This window comes from Stomoxys calcitrans, chromosome 1 (genome assembly GCF_963082655.1).
Source record: "Stomoxys calcitrans chromosome 1, idStoCalc2.1, whole genome shotgun sequence".
In the NCBI taxonomy this organism is placed as follows: Eukaryota; Metazoa; Arthropoda; class Insecta; order Diptera; family Muscidae; genus Stomoxys; species Stomoxys calcitrans.
In genome coordinates this window covers 265,310,871-265,336,762 of record NC_081552.1, presented here as the reverse complement: position 1 = coordinate 265,336,762, position 25,892 = coordinate 265,310,871, and the positions used below count along the sequence as shown (strand labels likewise).

General features: G+C 40.5%; 1 protein-coding gene across 6 annotated transcripts in view; it reads right to left on the bottom strand.

Moving 5' to 3' along the window:
- The window catches only part of LOC106091469 (RNA-binding protein Musashi homolog Rbp6), a 1,151,181-nt gene that overhangs the window by 658,008 nt on the left and 467,281 nt on the right, over nucleotides 1-25,892 (bottom strand). The window contains exons 1-2 of one of the 6 annotated variants that reach the window (XM_059360544.1): nucleotides 13,412-14,504; nucleotides 13,043-13,315 (exon numbers count right to left, since the gene is read on the bottom strand). The exons of the other annotated variants lie outside the window; for them this stretch is intronic. The gene's annotated coding sequence lies outside the window, so the exon portion shown is untranslated. Of the gene's footprint in view, nucleotides 1-13,042; nucleotides 13,316-13,411; nucleotides 14,505-25,892 lie in introns of those variants that run through there. 6 annotated transcript variants of the gene reach the window in all.

Genomic DNA, 25,892 nt, shown 5'->3' with positions numbered 1-25,892 from the left:
GGCCTTTAACCACTCACTGAGAAAGTGAACGAACAAACAGACATTCACACACACACACACACATACACACTCGTACATACATGCTTAGCAGAAAAGCAAAAAGCACAGGTGTTACTACTTTCTGCTGGCAAAAATAACACTTAAGGATGTAAGCGTAAGAGTGCGAGGGTATGTGTGGGAGCTCTAAAAGTAAGTGAGCCTTTGTCCGGGTCCTTTCTGTTGCATAAGCAATGGCATAATGTTTGTAGTGGTATGATAAGATAGCACAAAAAAGTTTAAATTAAATTTAAACAAGCACTCACACTTACCCACCTACCCATGCATTCAAACAGCCACACACATACACACACATTATTTGTGTAGATACTTTAACAAAGTACAACTTTTATTTATTGTTCAGGCTGTTGTTATACCATTAGCATTACAAAGCTCCCACACTCTCTCGCACACACTTACAAAACTCAAAGAAGGAGGACACCCAGCACACACACACACACGCACACATGTTCATTAGAGATCATTTTCCATAGAAAGAATGGTCCAACGTTTGCAGAGGCAAGGCAGACAAGTGCGGTTTAGAGGGTGACTGTCGGGTTATGAAGCTGCTCGTTGGTGTGTATGTGTAAGGGGCTTTGGTGTGAGTGTGAGTTTTGTTTTTAAAAATTAATTAATGTCTTGGAAAAATGTTTTAATGGTTTCACTAGTACAACAGGGCATTTAAAAATGATAAATTATTATCGGTTTTTAAATCCTAACACACTTTTGCCAGCACAATCAAAATTTATTTGCCCAAGCAGCACAAATTCACATCAAACGCACATTTTGCACAAATTTAAATTGCCGCAGGGTAGACTCATCCGCACTGAAAACATCTGAGCCCATGTTGAAACTTGTTTAATTTTTTTTTTGTTGAGAAAATAACGAGGAAATATCAGCTGGGTGGCCTTTTCAAAAACAAAATGCAATTTGAGTGGGAGTGATTGGGATGTTGTAATTGTAAAATTGAGGGTATAAATTAAAAGGATATCCCCCATTAATTTAAATTCTATCATAGGTTATGGTAAGGTGTGTTCAAGTGTGGAATTTAATTAAATTTCTATTCTCTTTGTATACCCTCCACAATAGGATGGGGGTATACTAATTTCGTCATTCTGATTGTAATACCTCGAAATATGCGTCTGAGACCCCATAAAATATATATATTCTTGATCGTCATGTCATTCTAAGTCGATCTAGCTATGTACATCCGTCTGTCCATCTATCCGTCCGTCTTTCCGTCCGACTGTCCGTCCGTCCGTCTTTCCGTCCGTCCGTCCATCTGTCCGTCTGTCGCCAGCATTAGGGAGGGGAAAACCACCGTTGAATATTTTTCTGATGGTCTCGCCAGGATTCCAACCCAGGAGTTCAGCGTCATAGGCGGACATGCTAACCTCTGCGCTACGGTGGCCTCCGCACGAAAATGTTCATGATTTAATTCCATTTTTGCGAGAGATGAATTTTTTAAAATACTGTAAACAACACAAATAGCGCTCGTATGTCAAAACGTTATGAGTACGTATAACCTAAAATATGTCAAGCTATACGATAGAGCTGTCAATTGACAGATTGCAACACAAAGGTTGTATAATCAAGAAATATAAAAGGCAACCCACGTATATGTAATCTTGATTATTTTGGCATTTTTGAGTCGATCTACCCATGGCCGTCCATCTGTCCATTCCTCTGTTTGTCGAAAGCACCCTGATTTTTGAAGGACTAAAGCTAGGCTCGTGAAATTTTGCAAAAGTACTTCTTTTTAGTGTAGGTCGGTCAGATCTTGGGTCTTGGATTCCTTAGCTTCTAGAGGGCGCAATTCTTATCCGTTTTGGCTGAAATGGTGTTTTGGTACGACTTTCAACAATTCGACTAAGAACGGTCTAAAGCAGTCAATAACCTAATATAGCTGCCATATAAATCGATCTCCCGATTAGACTTCTTGAGCCTATAAACGGCGCAAGTCTTATCCGATTTGCCACTGTGTGTGCCAAATATGGCTCAAATCGATTCATCACCTGATATAGCTGCCATATAAACCGATCTTCCTATTTAATTTCTTGAGCTTCTGTAGGGCGCGATTCTTATCTAATTTAGCTGACATTTTGCATCGTTTTGGTATGACTTCCAACAACCAAGCCAAGTACGGTTTATATCGGTCCATAACTTGATATGGCTCCCATATAAACCGATCTCACGATTTCACGTTTGGATCCCCTGGAAGCCACAATTTTTATCCGATTTGAAAGTGGTGTTCTCGTACGACTTTCAACAACTGTGCTAAGTACGGTCCAAATCGAACTGAAACCTGATGTAACTTCCATATGAATCGATATCCTGATTATCCTTGTTCGGTTCCCGGTTCCCTTGTATTTCTTGTAAAAATTATTTAAAAATTTGTTTCTTCAAATTTTTATACCCACCACCATATGATGCGGGGTAAACTAATTTAGTTTTTCTGTTGGTTACACCTCGAAATATTGATCTGCGATGCCATGGAGTGTATGCGACATTCTAGCCATGTCCGTCCGTCAGCTGAAATCACCATAGCGGTCGAACGCATAAAGCTTACCGCTGGAAGTTTCCTATTGATGTAGGTCGTTGGGGATTGCAAATCGGTCATATCGAGTCAGATTTTGATACAGCTCCCATATAAACCGTCCGGATTTAACTTCTTGAGCCCCTAGAAACATACATTTTCAACTGATTTGGCCGAAATTTGGCACACATACCTCCGGTATGACTTCCAACATCCTTGCCAAGTATGATTTGTATCCACGGAGTACGATCAGTCTTTTTAGTCTCGGTTTGGATCAGGGATTATAAACTGCCCGGATACAAACCTATCCGCAGATTTGATTTGCTGCACCCATAGAAGACTAAAAATGACTGATCGTACTCCGTGCCAAGTACGACCCGAATCAGCCTTTAAAGTGACATAGCCCTCATGTAAACCGATAGTCAGATTTGATTTTCCGGGCATCAAGACGATTTTATTTCCGGTTTGGCAGAAATTTTGTACGCAGAGTATGTTGCTACCCTTAAATATTAAGATCTATAGTTACAAAGAATCGCACGACAAGTTTTTTTGTATACCCACCACCGAAACAACACATCGAAATATCCATTTCCGACCCTATAAAGTGTAGATATTCTTGATCAGTGTAAACATCTAAGACGATCTAGACATGTCCGTCCGTCTGTCCGTCCGTCTGTCCGTCCGTCTGTCCGTCTGTCCGTCCGTCTGTCCGTCCGTCTGTCTGTTGAAATCACGCTACAGTCTTCAAAAATAGAGATATTGAGCTGAAACTTTGCACAGATCCATTTTTGTCCATAAGCAGGTTAAGTTCGAAAATGGGCTATATCGGACTATATCTTGATAAAACCCCCATATAGACCGATCCGCCGATTTAGGGATCTTAGACCCATAAAAGCCACATTTATTATCGGATTTTGCTGAAATTTGGGACACTGAGTTGTGTTAGGCCCTTCAACATCCTTCGTCAATTTGGCTCAGATCGGTCCAGATTTGGATACAGCTGCAATATAGACCGACCCGCCGATTTAGGGTTTTACGCCCATAAAAGCCACATTTATTATCCGATTTTGCTGAAATTTGGGAAAGATAGTTGCGTTAGGCCCTTCAATATCCTTCGTCAATTTGGCCCAGATCGGTCCAGATTTGGATACAGCTGCAATATAGGGCGACCCGCCGATTTAGGGTCTTAGGCCCATAAAAGCCACTTATTATCCGATTTTGCTGAAATTTGGGGCAGTGATTTGTGTTAGGCCCTTTAATATCCTTCTTTAATTTGCCTCAGATCGGTCCACATGTGAATATAGCTGCCATATAGACCGACCCTTCGATTTGGGGTCTTAGGCACATAAAAGCCACATTTATTATCCAATTTTGCTGAAATTTGGGGCAGTGATTTGTGTTAGGCCCTTTAATATCCTTCTTTAATTTGCCTCAGATCGGCTCAGATTTGGATATAGCTGTCATAAAGACCGATCCGCCGATTTAGGGTTTTAGGCCCATAAAAGCCACATTTATTATTCGATTTTGCTGAAATTTGGGACAGATAGTTGCGTTAGGCCTTTCGATATCCTTCGTCAATTTTGCCCAGATCGGTCCAAATTTGGATATAGCTGCCATATAGACCGATACTCCGATTTAGGGTCTATGGCCCATAAAAGCCACATTTATTATCCGATTTTGCTGAAATTTGGGACAGTGAGTTGTGTTAGGCCCTTCAACGTTGTTCGTCAATTTTGCCCAGATCGGTCCAAATTTGGATATAGCTGCCATATAGACCGACCCTTCGATTTGGGGTCTTAGGCCCATAAAAGCCACATTTATTATCCGATTTTGCTAAAATTTGAGACAGTGAGTTGTTGGCCCTTTGATACCCTTCTTTAATTTGGCCCAGATTGGTCCAGATTTGGATATAGCTGCCATATAGACCGATACCCCGATTTATGGTTTTAGGCCCATAAAAACCACATTTACTATCCGATTTTGCTGAAATTTGGGGCAGTGAGTAAGTTAAAGCCTCTCGACATACTTCTACAATATGGCACAGATCGGTGAAGATTTGGATATAGCTGCCATATAGACCGATCTCTTGGGCCCGTCCCAGCTCCAAAACACCTTAAAATTGGTTTATTTGACGATCATGACAATTTGGGACTGAAATGAAAGGTATTCGGGAGTAGATAACGAATATGGTCAGGAAGAAGAAATATGCTTTATAATAAGAAATTGCCCAGGAAGTTGCCCTAACCCCAAAATGTCTAAAAACAGACAAATTGGTTGTCCGTACCAATTTGGGGCTCAAATGAAAGGCATTCGGGAGTAGATTACGAATCAGATCGAAGTGTAGGGGGTCACCCAACCTCCTAAAAACTCCCCAAATGGGCATATGACCCATCATGACTATATGGGACTCGATTTGTTTGTTTATTCCGTAGAATCAAATAATGGTCACACATAGGTTATAAAATTTTTAGATATCGGATGGTGGTTGACCCTCCGCCTTACATCAAAAACGCCACCCAAAACCAAACGACGACTGATGGGCCCAATATGGGTATCAAATGAGGGGTGTTGGAGACTAGAAAATTAATATCATATTAAATTTTGGGTTCAAGTACCCAGCGGGCCGCCCCACCCCAAAAACTCCTCTAGACAGAAATATTTGACGTTCCTATCATAAAGGACTCAAATGAAAAGTATCCGGCAGTTGATTACAAATATGGCATAAAAAATTAGGTCCAAGTAATGTGAGGTCGCCTCACCCCAAATACCCCAAATGGGCACATCAGCCAACCATGTCTATAAGGGATTCAAATGAAAGATATTTAGGAGTAGATAAAAAATATGACATTAAAATTTGCATTCAATTGGCTCTTTTCCTCTTAAAAATACGTCAAATAGGTAAGTTTCCAATATCGAACTCAAATGAAAGGTATATGAGAGTAGAAATCGAATTTGATATCCAATTTTGGGGGTACGCCCTAAATCACCCCTTAAATTGAACTTTATTTGCGACTATAGCAAAATGGAACTCATATCATCGGTATTTGGGAGTAAAGAACGAATTTGATATCTATTTTCTGGGCAAACTGCCGGTGGCCTCCCAAGCCCCAAAATACCCACCAAACGGTTCATACTTGTCGACCATGACAAAATGGGGTACAAAGTAAAAGAATTTGGGAGTGGACACGAATTTGAAATGAGTTGCAACCGAGCTATCTACATTCGTGTGAAAAATTACCCATATCAGACCATTATCAAAAAACATTGAGCTACAATTGGGGTTCTTAGTCTGCCAAGCTATCGCATTCTACACTTTAAAATATAACTCTTCTTGGTTAAAAATCTAAATTTTTAAAACCAAGTTTGTTGCTTTTAACATTTTTAACCCACATTCAGTTCGGAGAAACAAATTTGAGCCCACAGCATAGTCGATAGAAATCTTAACTTTTTCTCAAGCCCCTTGAATTTAGGTGTTGCGTATGTATGTGTGAGTGTGTATGTGTGGGTGTCAATAAATCTTGGCATAAAATCTCACACATTTTTTGCAAACGCTCATTACACAATGCCAAGGGAATTGTGCTGTTAAGCACTTTTCCCTCCACTAGATCCCAGTAATTATGTACAAAATAAATACAGGGTGGCTGATGAAAGCCGCTACCAAAAAAAAATGTAATAACTTTTTTTCTATTTAATAATAATAATTTAATAATTAATTTAATTAATTAATTAATTAATTTAATTAATAATAATTTAATAATTAATTTAATAATTTAATTTAACATGAATAAAAGAAAAATGTATTCCATACACCGAAAAAAAAATGTAGCAATATTCATCATTGTAGCAATATTCATCAGCCACCCTGTATGACCCTTATTTGTGTTTAAAAGACGACGCTCAACTGCCTGAGCAACCGTCTCAGCAGCAGCAGTGGCACATTCCATGGGTGACTCTTATCATTTCATATGCCGGAGGGTAGCAACAATAATTCTGACTTGTTCATCGTAGCACAATGTAATTAAGTTTGTCATTCAAATAAAACTTCCTGAAAACGCACTTTTCCTACGACTTTCTCCAGCAGCAGCAGCAGCAGCAGCAAGGACGACAACAAGGAGCCATAGAGTAAAAAGGCGACAAGACGAACGATCCAATCGTATGGCAAAGCACAGCAGTGCTGTGAGCGACATCGGCCAGGACGGCGGTGGCAGCAACAGCAGCGGCTGCAAAGTACACGCAAAATTTACATTTATCTTATTTTTTGGATTTGCTTTTCACGTTTAAGTGTTTGTATTGCCCTTAAAGTGTTGTAATTACTTTAACACGTTTTAACGTTTCTTTTTTCTAGCTTTTCTTCTCTTCTTTGGTGGGCTGCCTGCGCCATGGCCACTCGCACTCGTGCTGGCAGTGCACTAAAAAAACTTAAACCTTTTTCTTTTGGTGTGTTAGTCGTTCTTCGTCCTTTCCATCACCAGCAACACCATCGCCCCAAAGTGGTAGTCCAAAAGGGAGAGCATGTAAATGTGGGACTGTGTACTGGTGTCCTTTTTTGTTGTTGTTTTCCTTGTGGACAACTTAGTAATGTTTGCATTCCTTGGCCGTCCCTTAGCCCCTGCTTGCCAGCCAAGGCATTGTGGCATTGGCTTTGACTTCAGATTAAGGCCGCCTTAGCCTTATCCCCAGAGAGAGAGGGAGAGAGATGGAGAGAGAGAGAGAGTGTGAATGTGTTTTAAGAGTAATGACGTCAATAAGTTTAACATAATTTGCTTTTAATTGATTTGGCAAACATTGCTTGTTTGTTTCGAAGTGAAACTTTCGACACCCAAAAGACAAAAGGAAAAGCACACAGACCAAAACAAAAATTTCCAAGGCATGTTTGCCTGCAAATGGGATTGTTACGGTCTTTTTTTTTTCCTGTTCGACCTATTTGGGTGTTTAAAAGAATGTTTCTACTCTCCAAAAAAAAAACTCTTTTGTTTTCTTGGGCACCTCTAATTTTTAAACAATCAAGTATTGCATGAAATAGTTAATTTAGTAGGCTTTTCCTAATGGAAATTTGCGGAAAACTTATTTCGGCTGAATGAATTGAAAGCCCAACATTGGGTACTTTTTCTGAGCATAAAAGACATTTCATTATTTTAGGAAAATTCGATACTTTCCTTTTCATTTAGAAAATTGTACTAACTTTTTTGCGTGAGTGTTGCCGGTTTGCGTGTCAAGTTAGATTAGCATTAGTTTATTGTGATGCTTTAAGGGTGTTAAGAACTAAATGAATTGCATATTTGTCAGACATTATGATGGTTAAGGAAACATTTTCACTTCCTATTTCTATGGTGGCACAACAGTGTTTCACGCTTTAAAAATAGGATTATAGTCCGCTTAGATTAAAATCTACACCAAAGTCAAATAAAAATATTTTTCAATAAAAAAAAGTGTTTTGTAGGTCGTTTGTTTAGCAGACTCTGGTAGACAAGCATATATCATGTGGGGAAGGTGATATCTATTCCCTCATGCTGCTTCGGTCTGACGCTACAAAAATAGTGCAATGGATAATATTTAAAATTTATTAAGAAACTGGAGGCCACCATAGCTCAGAGGTTTGCATGTCAGCAAATGACGCTGAACGCCTGAGCTCAAATCCAGAAAAAATTGTCAACGTTGGTTATGCCGTCCTAATACTGGCAAAATTTGTGAGGTACTGCAGCATTTAATATGACAGCCATATAAAAACTTCTCCACAAAGAGGTATAGCACTGCGGCATGCCGTTCGGACTAGGCATTAAAAAGAGCTCCCTTATTAGTGTGCTCAAACTTGAATCGGACTGCACTCATTGATATATGAGAAGTTTTGGCAAAATTTGCATTTGTAAGCTAACAGATCCTTGACTTTGAGTCTTGCTATTAAAGACAAAAATGTAGAAGGAAAGTCAAAATATCGTTGAAAGTTAAGTGATTGACTTTGGTTAAGACAGAAGTAAGAGCTTGCTAAGTTCAGCCGGGCCGAATCTTATATACCCTCCACCATGGATCGCATTTGTCGAGTTCTATGCGCGGTTTATCGTTTAAGGCAAACAAAGAATATTGAATAAAAACTGATATGCTATTGGAGATATCTGTCCGCCCGTCCGTCCGTCTGTCCGTCCGTCCTTCTGTCTGTCGAAAGCGCGATAGCTTTCGAAGGAGTAAAGCTAACCGTTTGAAATTTTGCACAAATACGTCTTATTAGTGTAGGTCAGTTGGGATTGTGAATGGGCCACATCGGTCCATGTTTTGATATAGCTGCCATATAAACCGATCTTGGGTCTTGACTTCTTGAGCCTCTAGAGTGTGCAATTCTTATTCGATTGGAATGAAATTTTGCACGACGTGTTTTGTTATGATATCCAACAACTGTGCCAAGTATGGTTTAAATCGGTATATAACCTGATATAACTGTCATATAAACCGATCTTTGGTCCTGACTTCTTGAGCTTCTAGAGGTCGCAATTATCATCCGATTTGCCTGAAATTTTGTTCCACGGACCCTCTCATAACCATCAAAAAACGTGTTTATTATGGTCCGAATCCGTCTATAGCCTGATATAGCTACCATATAAACCGATCTTGGGTCTTGAGTTCTTGATCCTCTAGAGGTCGCAATTCATTTTCGAATTGGCTGACATTTTACACAGGTCTCCAACATATAATTTTATTGTGGTCGAAACCGGACCATATCTTGATATAGCTCTAATAGCAGAGCAAATCTATTCTTATATCCATTTTTGCCGTAGAAGAGATACCGCGCAAAAAATGCGATTCATGGTGGGGGGTATATGAGCTTGGGCCTAGCCGAACATAGGACGCTTTTACTTGTTTTGCCTATAAAGGGATATCAGGCAAAGAACTTGACAAATGCGATTCATGGTTGAGGGTATATAAGATTTATCCAGGTCGAACTCAGCACACTTTCACTTGTTTCTGGTAGACTGTTTCCGTAGACTACGTAGTACATAAACAGAGTTCGGTCTTACCAATAATTTTTATACCCTACACCACAACTGTGGTACAGGGTATTATAACTTAGTGAATTTGCTTGTAACACCCAAATGGGAGAGAGATAGACCCATTGATAAGTATACCGATCGACTCAGAATCGCTTTCTGATCCGATTTAGCTATGTGTGTCAATCTATCTGTATGTCCGTCTGTCTATCCGTTTGTCTGTCCGTCTGTCTGTCTATCTGTCTGGCTGTCCGTCTGTCTGTCTGTCTGTCCGTCTGTCTGTCCGTCTGTCAGGCCGTCTGTCTGCCCGACTGTCAGGCCGTCTGTCTGTCCGTCTGTCTGTCCGTCTGTCTGTCCGTCTGTCTGTCCGTCTGTCTGTCCGTCTGTCTGTCCGTCCGTCTGTCTGTATGTCTGTCCGTCTGTATGTCTATCTTCGTCTGTCCATGTTAATTTGTGTACAAAGTACAGGTTGCAGTTTTCATCCGATCGTCTTCAAATTTGGTGCAGGCATGTTTTTCGGCCTACAGACGAAGCCTGTTGAAATTGGAAAAAATCGGTTCAGATTTGGATGCATTAAAGTCGTCATTTTTTAACCGATTCTCTCGAAATTCGGCAGGAGAGATTTCCTTATGACTTTCGACATTAATGATGAATTTCATAGAAATCGGTTCAGATTTAGATATAGCTGCCATAGATATATGTCGCCAGATTTTTACTCCTAAAGTCACTGCAAGCGCATTTATTGACCAATCTTCCCAAAACATCGTACAACGATTTCCTCGACGACTTCCACAATATCTGGTAAGTTTGCTCGAAATCGTTCCAGATTTAGATATAGCTCCCATATATATGTTCGTCCGATTTTCAGGAATAATGCAATAAAATTGTCATTTTTTAACCGATTCTTTTGAAATTTGGCAGAAAGGATTTTCTACTAACACTCGACATTACTGATGAATTTCATGGAAATCGGTTCAGATTTAGATATAGCTGCCATATATGTATATCGCCCGATTTGTACTCCTAAAGCCACTGCAAGCGCATTTATTGACCCATCTTCCCAAAACTTCGTACAACGATTTCCTCGACGACTTCCACAATGTCTGGTAAGTTTGCTCGAAATCGGTTCAGATTTAGATATAGCTGCCATATATATGTTCGTCCGATTTTGAGAAATTTTGCAAGAAAGTGTTCATTTTTTTAATCGATTCTTTTGACATTTTGCCAGAAGGATTTTCTTATGACTCTCGACATTGCTGGTGAATTTCATAGAAATCGGCCAGGATTTAGATATAGCTGTCATACATGTATATCGTCAGATTTTCACTCCAAGAGCCACTGCAAGCGCATTGTTTTACCATTCTTGCCAAAATTTTGCACAACGCTGAAAACCGGTTCAGAATTAGCTTCCATATATATGTTCGTCAGATTTTGGGAAATTTGCAATAATGTTTGTCATTTGCCAACGCAAGACGAAACCCGTCCCAAGCCCTGTGGGACGGGTTTCGAGGAACATATATTGTATATGGGAGCTAAGAGTGTGTTGTGACCTCTAGCATTCCTTTTCCATTGTAAAAAAGTCTTCTATCATTAAGCTCATACCGAATGAGAAATAGACGATAAGAAGTAAAAGCGTGCAAAGTTCGGCCGGACCGAATCTTGGGTACCCATCACCATGGATTCCGCTAAAAATTTACCTTATCATTGTGGGATATCGGTACTTTGGGGCAGCCTATATCACCATATTGAACGATTCGGATAAAACTTGACATGCATGTTGTAAGTCATAAGAATGGGTTTTGGGCCAAATTTCACTCAAATCGGGTGAAAATGTAGGCTTCTAAGGGCTGAAGAAGTCAATTTCGGGGATCCGTTAAAAAACCCATTCGGATCATACTTGACATGGATGTTGGAATTTATAACTCAAGTCCTTGATCCACATTTCTGACAAATCAAAGATGAAAATTGAGGCTTCTAAGGGCTCAAGAAGTCAAATCCGGGGATAGGTTTATATGGGGGATATGTCTGTTTATAGATGGATTCGGATCAAATTTGGCACCCATTTACAATCCCAACCGATCTACACGGATAGAAATAATTTGTGCGAAATTTCAAGCGGCTAGCTCTAATCCTTCGAAAGGTAGAGTGCTTTCGACAGACAGACGGAGAGACGGACGGACGGACAGACAGACGGACGGACATGGCTAGATTGACTTAAAGTGACATTACGACCAAGAATTTATATACTTTATGGGGTCTCGGGCGCATATTTCGAGGTGTAACAAACAGAATGACGAAATTAGTATTCCCCCATCCTATGGTCGATCGATCAAATTGACCGATTGGTCTCTCTAGTGTTGCAGATGCAAATGCAAATTTACCCCTGAACATTCCATTAAGGAAATGGGCCAAACTTCTCACAAACTACTGAGTGCTGTCCGATTCAATTTTGAGCTCAGTGATAAAGGACCTCTTTTTTACAGCCGAGATTGAAAGGCGAGCGACGCCTCTTTGGGGAGATGTTTTAACATAGCAAAGCTCCTCACAAATGGTGGAGGGAGGGGAGGATTGTGGTTATCCCGCTGAAATATTTTCTGATGGTCCTACCAGGATTCGAATCCAGGCGTTCAGCGTTATAGGAGGACATGCTAACCTCTGCGTATCGGTGGCCTCTTTATTTTAATGCTTTGATTCTTTGGCTCGTTTTCATTGCTAAAAAACCTATGATTGGCAAAAAATCTTGCATTTTTGGGACATCTTTTTTTCAAGAGTTAGCCAAGTGTCGCCAAAATGGTAAAAATGTTGCAAATCCTTAAAAAAAAACAATTAAGCACTTTTCCATAGTATATGACACCCATATATCCTGATTTGTTATAAACATTCTCTGCTGCTGTTGTGTTGTTCCTGTGTTCTATTTTCCTTCCCCTTTGGACTTTGTTAAGGGATTTTTTTCAATTTGCCAATTTTACTTGGCCTTAAGTTTCAAATCGCATTTTGTTAAACAACTTTTCCCAAATTAAAAAAAAAAAAATGCAAATAAATCGTTTCGGCGAAACTTTACCGAAACAGAGTAAAATTTTAAATCCAACTTATCTTAGATTTATTTTCATCCTTGAGCAATTGCTCAAGAACTCTTAACACCCTGAGTTTGTGGTGATCCCTTTGCTGACGCACTGACTGACTGTATGTTTGCCTGTCCGTCTGTCTGTCTGTCTGTCCATCTTCTAGGTCTGTTTGGCATTCATCATTTTATGTAAATTTAAGGTGCTTTCGCGTTACTTGCCGTTTGTTTTACTTCGTGGTGGCGGCCTGCGACTTTAAATGTCCTCAATTATTTTAATTTTCCTCAACATTTCGAGATGTTAAATTGGAATTTTTTGCGTTTTCATTTTCTTTTGCTTCTTTTTGGAGGGGAAGGGGAAAGAGAGGGGGGGGTGTGGGGTTTGTTTATTCATTTGCAAGAGTAGGCATTTGGAAGGCGTTGAATACTTACGACAAGTTTTTTGGTTGGTATGGTGGCGGGTGGCTGTGGCACTGGCGGACTAATGGCTTTAATGGCCTGCGTGGGCGGGGGAAAAATCTCCGCTGGCTGCTTAACGTAAAACAGATTTACTCCAAAGTGTGAAATTTTGTTGGATTTTCTAAAACACCGTAAGCGAAAAAAACCTCTCCTGCTCCTGGCTGGCTGGCTGGCTAGGGCTTGGTTCGTTGGTTGGTTGGTGGTTTTTGGCTGCGGTGTTTTTTGCTGAGAAAACGCCGCTTTTCACTTTTGTGACAAGGTTGAGGGCAGTTTCAAGGACAAAAATATGTGACGTTGGCTTTCAAAGGCGAAAATAATTAACGCACACAAAACACAACTTACTGCCGCTTTTGTTTCTTCTTTGGGGGGAGCTTTTAAGAGATATTTCAACACCAGAATTTGTTTGAGGACCAAGAGTGGGGAGACTCTTTTAAGTGATTTTTATGAGATGTCAATTTTTTAAAAGATTTCAAATTTTTTTTTTTTGCTTTGTGGGGGTTGCTAAGTAAGCACCAACTTTAGGCTGTTTTTATTTTGTTTGTAAGGACTTTGAGTGTTTTTTTTTTTTAATGTTGTTTGTTGGCAAAAATTCTTAATTTATTTGTTTTTTATGGCGACCGCACCGGTTTTTGTTTTAATTTTTGTTTTCGTTTTTTTGTATTCTTAAGACCAATAATCAACCTTTGTGTTTAAGCAAAACTCGTTGTGTTTGTTTATTTTGTCACTTTTTTTCCAGAAGAGGAAAAACTCTTTAAAAAAATGGGTTCCTTGTTTTGGGCAAATTTTTTGTTTTTGTTTTGAGAGTTTTTTTTTTTTTTTTGGTTTCTCCTTGCAGGCTTACAAAAAAGGACGCCGGAAATAGGTGACTGTGAGTGTGTTTCGTGTTTTTTAGGATTTGTGTTTGGTTTGGATTTTGTTGTATTTTTGTTCTATGAATTCACAACGTTTTTTAAGAAGCTCCTGAAATTCTCTACAAACAAATTTGTTTCCGGTTGTAGGTTGTTTGTTTTAAAGCTCTGCTACAGACAAATATGGGGATTAACTTGTTCTTCCTTGTGCTGTTTGGTTGTTGTTTATTTTTTTTTGTACGCTGATTGCACTTGAACGCGTTGTTTTCTTTTTTTCTTGGGGGGGAGGGGGGTTTTCTTTAAGAAGGCTTGACTTGACTCCCCTCAAAATATCTAGCAAAAAATTTCTCCAAAGGATACGCAAACTTCTATGTTGAACTGTAGAAAAAGGATTTCATTTTTGTTATTCTTTTATTTTTCTCGCTTGGCTTTATTATCTACGGGCGCTTGTCTAACTGATTGATTGACTAACTGACCGACTGACTTATTGATTGATTGCTAGAATGCTTGGCTGCTGGAATTCAACTACAACAATACGTTAACAGTGTGGAAACTTTGCTTTGGGTTTTCGCTACTACAACAATTTTTTTTTTTGTTTTACTTTATTTTTACAAATTGAATTTTCGATTTTGTTGTGGTTGTTGTTGTTGTTAGTTGGTTGGTTGTTTGGTTGGTTGTTTGGTTGGTTGTTGGTATTTAACTGAACTATATATTGAACTACTGCACGGCTAAGGAACGCAACGACTGATGGACTCGCTTGTCTGATAACGACTGAAGGTCCTTAAATATGGGGAGCACTGAAGCACCAAAGCGGCATACAACAATATTTTGATTTTCTGTCGCTGTCTCTGCCACGGCTGATGCTGAATGCTGCTGCTAATTCTGCTGGCGCCAACGTTGTCTGAGTTTCGGTTTCAGTTTTCGTGCTGTTTCAGTTTTCAAATTGTGGTGATAGCGATTCTGGTTCCAGTGTTTCAGTTGGGCATTTACTTGAGTAAGGAGAACGCACAGGACAACGAACAAACTCACAAACACACACACACACACCTGCATTTTATACTCAAAGCCAAAAAGGAAGAAATCACATATGAGGGCTCTAGCAACAACAATAAAAGAGCAAAGTAAAGCCACCCGCAAGCCACCCTCTCAATAAGAACGATGGCAAAGAAACAAAAACAAACTCTCGATCGCTCTCTTACTCTTTTGCTCTCTTGTTTGCTCTCTAAGGCTGGCAAACAGGAAATGTAAACATTTGCTAACAACTCTCAAACCAGAGAAAGAGAGAGAGAGCAAGAGAGAGTGAGAGAAATAAACTGCTTGCCAGTGAAAGAGCATTACTTTGTGTCAATGACAAACATTTTTTTCACAGTGTGGTGCTTTCGGCAATTCCTTTTGCCCATATTGTTGTCGTTGTCGTTGTCGTTGCTGCTGCTGGTGCTTCTGGCTGTTTTGGCTCTTTTTAGGGTTGCCGTGCAAAAATCAATTTCCTGTTCATGGCGTGGGAGTTTGAGAGAGTGAAGGCAGCAGCCATGCAAAGTCAAAACCATAATCAGACCAAGTGCTGCTCAATATCTCTGCAGGACAAAATACCCTCAAAACACCAAACAATCACCGCTGTTAGTTCACACACATCCACACACCGAACACAGTTTACTAGGCCGCCTCCTGCTGCCAGTTGTTATAGGTGTAGGTGTAGGTGTAGCGCTATGTATGCATGCTGCTGTTTTTGGGTGACATTTGGTCATGAGCGTGTAAGTGCTGCTGTGTGTGCGTGTGCGTATGCGTGTGCCTGCGTACGTTTATGTGCAAAAAAACGGAAGTGGATTTTATTTGTACGAGACCATTTAATTCGCTAAAATAACAAAGATTTCCGCTTAGTTACGAACAAAATCAATTCACTTTTAACGCAGCTAAAAAAACTCATTTGCAAACGGAAACACAATTAATCGCCTCTTAATTGAAATTTATTTCCAGAGCTATCAAAATTGTGGCCTTTTTTATGGGATTTTTTTTTTATTTTTATCACAAATTTTGATTGTTCTTTGCAGTAAACAAATTTGCTTTGGGGGTCTTTTTTTCGGGTGCCTCACCATTTCCCAAAGCATAAAAATTCACTTTCAAACAATTCCCCAAAGGCAATGTGATAGCCTAACTTGTCTCATTGTTACCTTAAAGGCTCATCACAGCATGACGTATGAAGAGATTGGGTTTTTTTTTTTTTGAGAGCACTGAATTTGCAGGACAGAGAAATTTCCCTTTTTTTAGACAAGAGGATATTGAGAGAAATGAAAGATATTTCCTGTAAAAGGCTTAGAGTTGTCGCGTTTAAGGCGATTTTGGAAAAAAAATTCTGGGATTAAAAAAAAGAGAAAAAAAAAATCCTAAGAAAAAGGGAAGGAAAAAAAAGCGACTAAATAATAACCAAAAACTACTTTTATGTGAAAATTCAGGGATTTTAATGGACTTTGGCCGAAGTTTTCAAATGGATAAGAAAACAATCAGTACCATGTCTCCAAAAAACTACAAAGTGGGAGCTTTATCCAATTCTGAAGCAATTTTGATGGACGTTAGTGGGTGTTTTCCGAAGGGTTATTATAATCCCAGTATCAAATTTCGAGCAAAGCCAATATGATGAAGATGCAATAACTAAGGCTGCAAAGGACACTTAGTTACCCAAAATCTGAAGAAACATATATATGGGAGCTACATCGAAATCTAAATGGATTTTAACCAAACTTCTTAGATATTGCGAACAATTTAGGAAAGAATGGTCAATAAATGCACTTGCAGTGGCTTAAGAAGAGAAAATCGGGCGATATGCATTTATGACATCTATATCTAAATCTGGATCGATTTCTATGAAATTCACCACTGATGTTCAGAGTTATAAGAAAGCCCTTCCTGCTAAATTTCGAGAGAATCGGTTAACATATGACCACTTCATTGCAATATTTCTCAAAATCGGGCGAACATATATATGGGAGCTATACCTAAATCTGAACCGATTTCAAGCAAACTTATTATATATTGGGGCAGGCGTCGGAGAAAGCGTTGTACAAAGTTTTGGGAAGATTGGTCAATAAATGAGCTTGCTGTGACTCTAGAAGTTATAATCGGACGATATATATATATATGAGAGCTATACCTAAATCTGGGCCGATTTCCATGAAACTCATCAGTAATGTTGAGAGTCATAAGAAAATACTTCCTGCCAAATTTCCAGAGTATCGGGTAACAAGTGACCATTTTATTGCTGTATTAGTGCAAATCGGACGAACATATATATGGAAGTTATATCCAAATCTGAACCGATTTCTATGAAATTTACAAATAATATCGAGAGTCATAAGGAAATCCTCCCTGCCAAATTTCGAAAGAATCGTTTAACAAATGACCATTATATTGCTTTATTACTGCAAATCGGACGAACATATATATGGGAGCTATATCCAAATCTGAACAGATTTTTATGCAATTCTCCAGTAACATTGAGGGTTATAAGAAAATCTTTCCTGCCAAATTTCGAGAGAATCGGTTAGCAAATGGCAATTTTATTGCTGCATTACCGCAAATCGGACGAACATATATATGGGAGCTATATCGAAATCTGAACCGATTTTTTCCAATTTCAATAGGCTTTGTCTCTGGGCCGAAAAACATGCCTGTACCGAATTTTCAGATGATAGGATGAAAACTGCGACCTGTACTTTGCACACAAATTAACATAGACAGACGGACAGGCAGACAGACGGACAGACAGACGGACGGACAGACAGACGGACAGACAGACAGACAGACGGACAGATAGACGGACAGACAGACGGACAGACAGACGGACAGACAGACAGACAGACAGACAGACAGACAGACAGACAGACAGACAGACAGATAGACAGACAGACAGACAGACAGACAGACAGACAGACAGATAGACAGACAGATAGACAGACAGACAGACAGACAGACGGTAAGACAAACAGACGGACAGACAAACAGACGGACAGACAGACAGACAGACAGACGGACAGATAGACAGACAGACAGATAGAGGGACATACAGACGGACAGAGAGACCGACAGTCAGACGGACAGAGAGACGGACGGACAGACATATATATGGGAGCTATATCCAAATCTAAACCGATTTTTCCCAATTTCAATAGGCTTCGTCTCTGGGCCGAAAGACATGCCCGTACCAAATTTTGAGACAATAGGATGAAAACTGCGACCTGTGCTTTGTGTACGAATTAACATGGACAGTCGGACACACGGACAGACAGACAGACAGACGGACGGACAGACAGACGGGGGACTGACAGACGGACATAGCTAAATCGAATCAGAAAGTGCTTCTTAGTCGATCGGTATACTTATCACTGGGTCTATCTCTCTTCCTTTTGGGTGTTACAAACAAATGCACCAAGTTATAATACCCTGTACCACAGTAGTGGTGTATTATCCGATTTTTCTGAAATTTGGGACAGTGAATTTTCTTAGGCCCTTCGCCATCGATCGTCAATTTGGCCCAGATCGGTTCAGATTTGGATATAGCTGCCATATAGACCGATCCATCGATTTCTGGTCTTAGGCCCATAAAAGCCAGATTTATTATCCGATTTTGCTGAACTTTGGGACGGAGAGTTTTCTTAGGCCCTTCGACATTCTCCTTCAAATTGGCTCAGATCGGTCCCGATTTGGATATAGCTGCCATATAGACCGATCTGCCAATAAAGGGCACATTTATAATCCGATTTCACTGAAATTTGACACAGTGACGTATGTTAGGCTTTTTGATATCCGTGTCGTATATGGTTCAGATCGGTTTTGTTTTTAGATATGATATTTGGTCCAAATCGGAACATATTTCGATATGGCTGCTATGGGGCATAATGTACGCATTTTCACCAGATTTTGACGAAAGGTGATTTACATATATACCCGAGGTGGTGGGTATCCAAAGTTCGACCCGGCCGAACTTAACGCCTTTTTATACCCTCCACCATAAGATGGGGGGTATACTAATATCGTCATTCTGTTTGTAACTACTCGAAATATTCGTCTGAGACCCCATAAAGTATATATATTCTTGATCGTCGCGACATTTTATGTCGATCTAGCCATGTCCGTCCGTCTGTCCGTCCGTCCGTCCGTCCGTCTGTCTGTCGAAAGCACGCTAACTTCCGAAGGAGTAAAGCTAGCCGCTTGAAATTTTGCACAAATACTTCTTATTAGTGTAGGTCGGTTGGTATTGTAAATGGGCCATATCGGTCCATGTTTTGATATAGCTGCCATATAAACCGATCTTGGGTCTTGACTTCTTGAGCCTCTAGAGTGCGCAATTCTTATCTGATTGGAATGAAATTTTGCACGACGTGTTTTGCTATGATATCCAACAACTGTGCCAAGTATGGTTAAAATCGGTTCATAACCTGATATAGCTGCCATATAAACCGATCTTGGGTCTTGACTTCTTGAGCCTCTAGAGTGCGCAATTCTTATCCGATTGGAATGAAATTTTGCACGACGTGTTTGGTTATGATATCCAACAACTGTGCCAAGTATGATTCAAATCGGTCCATAACCTGATATAGCTGCCATATAAACCGATCTTGGGTCTTGACTTCTTGAGCCCCTAGAATGCGCAATTCTTATCCGATTCGAATAAAATTCTGCATGACGTGTTTTGTTATGATATCCAACAACTTTGCCAAGAATGGTTCAAATCGGTTCATAACCTGATATAGCTGCCATATAAACCGATCTTGGGTCTTGACTTCTTGAGCCTCTAGAGTGCGCAATTCTTATCCGATTGGAATGAAATTTTGCACGACGTGTTTTGTTATGATATCCAACAATTGTGCCAAGTATGGTTCAAATCGGTTAATAACCTGATATAGCTGCCATATAAACCGATCTTGGATCTTGACTTCTTGAGCCTCTAGAGGTCGCAATTATTATCCGATTTGCCTGAAATTATGTACTACGGATCCTTTCATGACCATCAATATAGGTGTTTATTATGATCTGAATCGGTCTATAGCCCGATACAGCTCCCATATAAATCGATCTCTCTATTTTACTTCTTGAGCCCCCAAAGGACGCAATTATTATTCGAATTGGCTGACATTTTACACAGGTCTCCAACATGTAATAATATAATAATAGCAGAGCAAATATTTTCTTATATCCTTTTTTGCCTAAGAAGAGATGCTGGGAAAAGAACTCGGCAAATGCGATCCATGGTGGAGGGTATATAAGATTCGGCCCGGCCGAACTTAGCACGCGTTTACTTGTTACTTGTTGTTTTTCTTCTACTACTTAAATTTTATAGAATCCCAATTTTTTACTTTTCTGCAAAATATAACGGTTTTCATTTCGTCAAAATCATACGGCATCATCTGTTTTTTGATCAAATATCCAAAAAAAAAAAAAATGTTGGTCATTGTTGTTGTCTTTGGGGAATGTGGAACATTTAAACTCCCCCAAATAGTGGGTGTAAGTGGGAACATGTCAGTGCGCTCTCTGACTATAGGAAAATAACTTAAATGCGCAGGTACCATAATTGCAGGAGTTGTTCAACTAATAAATGCGGCAGATGAAGGTAATTCTCGGTGATATAAAATCATAATAATAAAAAAACAAAATACATTTAAACAATTTCATTTGGCAACATCAAAATCACTTAATATGAAATAAGTTTGCAGAAAGCATTTCAAATGCCTCTAGAACCTTAAACCCCAAACCCATTTTAAACTTGACCCCAAACTCCGCAGGTTTACGTTCTTATAAATCGATGGTTGCACGTTATATGTTTGAGCTCGAATTGCTTTTGGGCAAATTCCAGTGGTTCACAATTGCCAAATTCTCACACAAACAAACACACAGAGCCATGCGAAATCATACCCCTGGTGATAGAACTGCAGGCAACGCTACATTGCGGAAGGGGGGCCGTTTGAGCGAAGCCAAGAAAACACACAACAAATAGTGTCAACTTGACATTGCGCTACGTGCGTCAATGTTCCAGACAACACTCAGGACAACAATGCGAGACAATGCTCGCATTACGTGCGTTCCTCCACTAGGAACGCCACCCAGAGCAATGAAAAAAGAACGGCAAAGCCGCACACAATCTAGCTCACCAGGCAAGCCAAAAATACGAAGAAGCAACATTCTCACTTTACATCAAACAGACGTCGACCGACCGACCACCCGCACCATACTCCAACAGCCCAGGCTCACACACTTATGCAGGCATTCCTTTGGCTTACATACACGTGCGCCTACACACACACACACGCACACGCCACGCATAAAGCATTTGCAAACTTTAACCCATCCCAGAGATGAAATGAAACGGAACAAAGAGAATTTAGAGAGCCGCGAGTAAAATTTACCAAGGCGGTGGAAAAAAACAAGACTTCAAATCAAATAGTTTTAAACTAGTTTGAAGTCCCAAAAGGTGCATGGGAACATTCCGACACATTGGCCCCCACATTACCACAAACACACGACGCACTCCCACTTACCTACATGGGGAGAAACACACTCACCGACTCACTCGGCCCAACTCACGCACTCAAATTGTATGGAGAAGATGTTGGTTAAATGTAACAACAAAGTAATCAAATTTACTGAACTGGAGAAAGTTTTTATTAACTCTTGCGCTCTTTGCCAGTTGAGTCTATGCCAGCGGAGAACAGCTGTATGAGAGTACAGACAATTGAGATGCTCTCATCATGCGCCTTTTCAAATTAGTCTCTAGTGCTCTCAACTTTTCGTCTCTAATGTCTCGCATTCACGCTCCATGATTTTGTCTATGAGAATGCGCATGGCAGCAACTTTTGTATACAATTTCCCGCCAACAAAACGGCGTCTGCTGCCATGGCACCTTTATCACAGCATTCTCCGGCTTTTTGACATACCCCATTGGAAATTCAATGACCGCAGACATTCATCTCTGTCCGAGTTGGCTGACCTAACTCGGGATAATATTGAACTAAAATGAAATTTATTGAGAAGATGGCTACAAAACTTGCTTACTTTACTTAAATTGGCTATGACAGAATATTTGTTCCACTAGCCGAACATAGAATAGTCTTCCAAGCGCCTCGATCTTCTGTGCTCATTCTAAAATCTCTGACACCAAGTTTCGAGGTGTCTCCCACCACTTGATCTTTCCATTGGGCTTTTGTTATTCCCGGTTTGCGTGTACCACCGTGTTTGCCTTCAAAAGACTTCTTTGCTGGAGCTTCTTCATACATTCTGACAACATGACCTAGCCAACGCAACCGTTGTATTTTGATGAGAGTAACTAACGTCGTCATTCAGCTCATACAGCTCGTGGTTCATACATCGCCTATATTCTCTATTAACACAAACTGGTCCATATATTTTACGAAGAATCTTTCTCTCAAATACTCCAAGAACTGCCTCATCTGCTTTCACAAGTACACATGCCTCAGAACCATAACAAGACGGGTAGTATCAATGTCGTATATAGTGTAATCTTCGTCTGTCGAGAGGTGGCCTTGTTTCTAAACTGCTTACTTAGTCCAAAATAGCATCTGTTTGCCAGTATTATTCTTCGCTTAATCTCAAAACCGGTGTCATTCATTTCGGTTACGGCGGTGCCGAGGTAGATCAAAGTTGTGATTCCCAACTTTCTCCATGTTCTTTATCTGCTCGGTTGTACAAGGCTTTTTGGGAGTGGAGACCATCCATTTCGTCTTATCTCCATTTACTGCCAGACCCATTTTCACTGACTCATCTCTTTCGAAGCTTTCAAAGGCTGCAGGTTCTTTTTCCGGTGACCGACCTATGATGTCGATGTCGTCGGCATAGGCGAGTAGCATGTGTTCTCTTGTGATAAGTGTGACATATGTATTCACATCTGCATCTCGTATAATCTTCTCCAACAGGATATTAAAGAAATCACACGATAGGCTGTCTCCTTGTCTGAAACCTCCTTTGGTTTTAAATGGTTCGGAGAGACTCCTTCCTATTCATACTGAGGAACGTGTATCAGCAAGTGTCATTCTGCAGAGTCTTATTAATTTTGCAGGAATACCAAACTCAGACATGGCTTGAAATACCTTTGAACGTAAAGGAATATCGAAGGCGGCTTTGTAGTCAACAAAGAGATGGTAGGTGTTGATTTGTCCCTCTCGGGTCTTTTCCAGGATTTGGCGCAGTGTGAATATCTGGTCCATGGTGGATTTACCAGGTCTAAGGTCGCACTGATAGGGCCCAATTATCTCATTGACTTTAGGTTTTAACCGTTCACACAGTACACTCGAGAGTATCTTGTATGCGATGGGGAGGAGACTTATTCCTCTGTAGTTGGCACATTCCGTCTTGTCTCCTTTCTTGTGTACGCGACATAGTATGCTGAGGTTCCAATCATCGGGTATGCGTTCTTCTAGCCAGATTGCGCAGATAAGCTGATGCATACGCCTTATCAGCATGTCGCCTCCGGTCTTAAATAGTTTAGCGGGTAAGCCGTCGGCTCTTGCTGCCTTGTTGTTCTTTAGTCGGGTCACTGCAACCTGGACCTCATTTTGACTAGGACGCGAACATTCTATACCATCATCAGGGATTGTTTCTGCGGTATCCTCTCCGCCGCCAACGTCGGAAACTAGCAGTTGGGTCAAATGTTCTTCCTAGTATCCTTATCTGTGTTAGTTACCAGATTTCCTTTTTTGTCTCTGCAGGAGGATGTGCTTGCATCAAAGCCATCGGTTTGATGTTTAATTCTTTGGTATCATTTCTGGACTTCATTTTGATTTCTGTACATCTCAATTCGCTCACACTTACGTCTTTCCATTTCCTTTTTCTTTTTGCGCAATAGACGTTTCTCCTCTCTCTTTTTGTCCGGATACCTCTCCTTCATCTGGTATTGGTCTATACGCCGCATTCTTGCCTTCAGTAGCATCTCGACACTCTTGGTCGTACCATGGGTTTCTTGGAGTAGGCTTCCGGTACCCAAGTACGGATTTCGCAGCATTTTCCATGGGGTGGGCAATAGTTTGCCACTGCGCCATTATATCATCGGAACAAGGAGTGCTTTCATCAAGCAGCAGTTGGGTCAGTCGAGTGGAGTATGCCGCTGCCGTTTGTTGTGTATGCAGCTTTTAAATGTCCAGCTTTCGTACAGTGTCAGATCGTACTTTCCTCGCCATGATCAAACGGGTGCGAACCTTTGCTGCAACAAGGTAATGATCCGAATCTATATTCGCTCTACGATGAATGTCTTCCATCTATCACAACGTGATCAATTTGGTTTCTCGTGTTTTGATCAGGTGACAGCCATGTGGCTTTGTGAATATTTTTATGTTGAAATCTGGTGCTACTAACTACCATGTTTTTTGCCGCGTCGAAATCTATCAGCCTCAACCCATTACTGGACGTTATCTCGTGGAGGCTAAACTTTCCGACTGTTGGACCAAAAATGTCTTCCTTCCCTATTTTCGCATTAAAATCTTCCATAACGATTTTATTATCATGGGCGGGGCAGCGGTCATATTCTCTCTCTAGGCGCTCAAAAAATATCGTATGAAAGGTCTTAGACGCATATTTCGAGGTGTTACAAACGGAATGACAAAATAAGTGAAGGGTATAAAAATCAGTTTTGCAAATGTCTTCTCAAATCACCAAATACGAGCCTGAGTGGAGGCTATCTACATTGCAGAGTGACCCCATAGCACGATCTGCGGCAATAAGTGATTCATTCCTGGTCAGCTTGTCGGCCGTTTCTTTCCCCTCTACACCTTGATGGCCCTGGACCAAGCCTAGAGAACTCGGTCACAGTCATTCAAAGTTTATAGAGCAGCAGTCTGGATTTTAATTCACTGCGTATTGCTCAACTGCTCAGTTATCTCGAATGTGGGCAACAAGGTTTCTCTGTCAGCAACCAGAGTTTATAATTGGCCATGAACATTCCATTAAGGAACAGGGGCAGGCTTCTCACATATTAATGAGTGTTATGCCAATCAAGTTTATCATTGACCATAATAAGGGGCTTTCTTTTCATAACCGAGTCCCAATAGCGTGCCACAATTTGACACCTCTTTATGGAGAAGTTTTTACATGGCAAAGTACCACACAAATGTCGCCAGTACTAGAAGGGGATAACCACAGCTGACAACTTTTTCTAATATTCTAGCCAGGATTCGAACCCAGAGGTCGAGCGTCAGAAGCGAGCATGCCAACCTCAGTGCTACAGTGGCCTCCAAGCTCCAAGAGTGTTGGTGGCAAAAGACTGGAGGACCTTTTACTTCTAACTTTGCCACAAGTTGTAGTAAAATATGCGGAGGACATGAAAAATCCGTTCGGGATAGTTGGTGGTTGGAAAATTTACACCCTTGATGCTCACATTCGCATACGCCACTCGACTGACCCAACTGCTTGATGAAATCACTCCTTGTTCCGAAGATATAATGGCGCAATGGCAAACTATTGTCCACACAATGGAAAATGCCGCGAAATCCGTACTTGGGCACCGGAAGCCTCCTCCAAGAAACCCATGGTGCGACCAAGAGTGTCGAGATGCTACTGAAGCCAAGAATGCGGCGGCATATAGAGCAACCCTGCAATCAGTAGCAACGGGTCAGATGAAGGAGAGGTATCGGGAGAAAAGGAAAGAGGAGAAACGTCTATTCCGCAGCAAGAAAAAGGAAATGGAAAGACGTGAGCGTGAGCGAATTGAGATGTACAGGAGTCAGAATGAAGTCCGCAAATTCTAAAGGGTGATTTTTTTGAGGTTAGGATTTTCATGCATTAGTATTTGACAGATCACGTGGGATTTCAGACATGGTGTCAAAGAGAAAGATGCTCAGTATGCTTTGACATTTCATCATGAATAGACTTACTAACGAGCAACGCTTGCAAATCATTGAATTTTATTACCAAAATCAGTGTTCGGTTCGAAATGTGTTCATTCACCGTAACGTTGCGTCCAACAGCATCTTTGAAAAAAT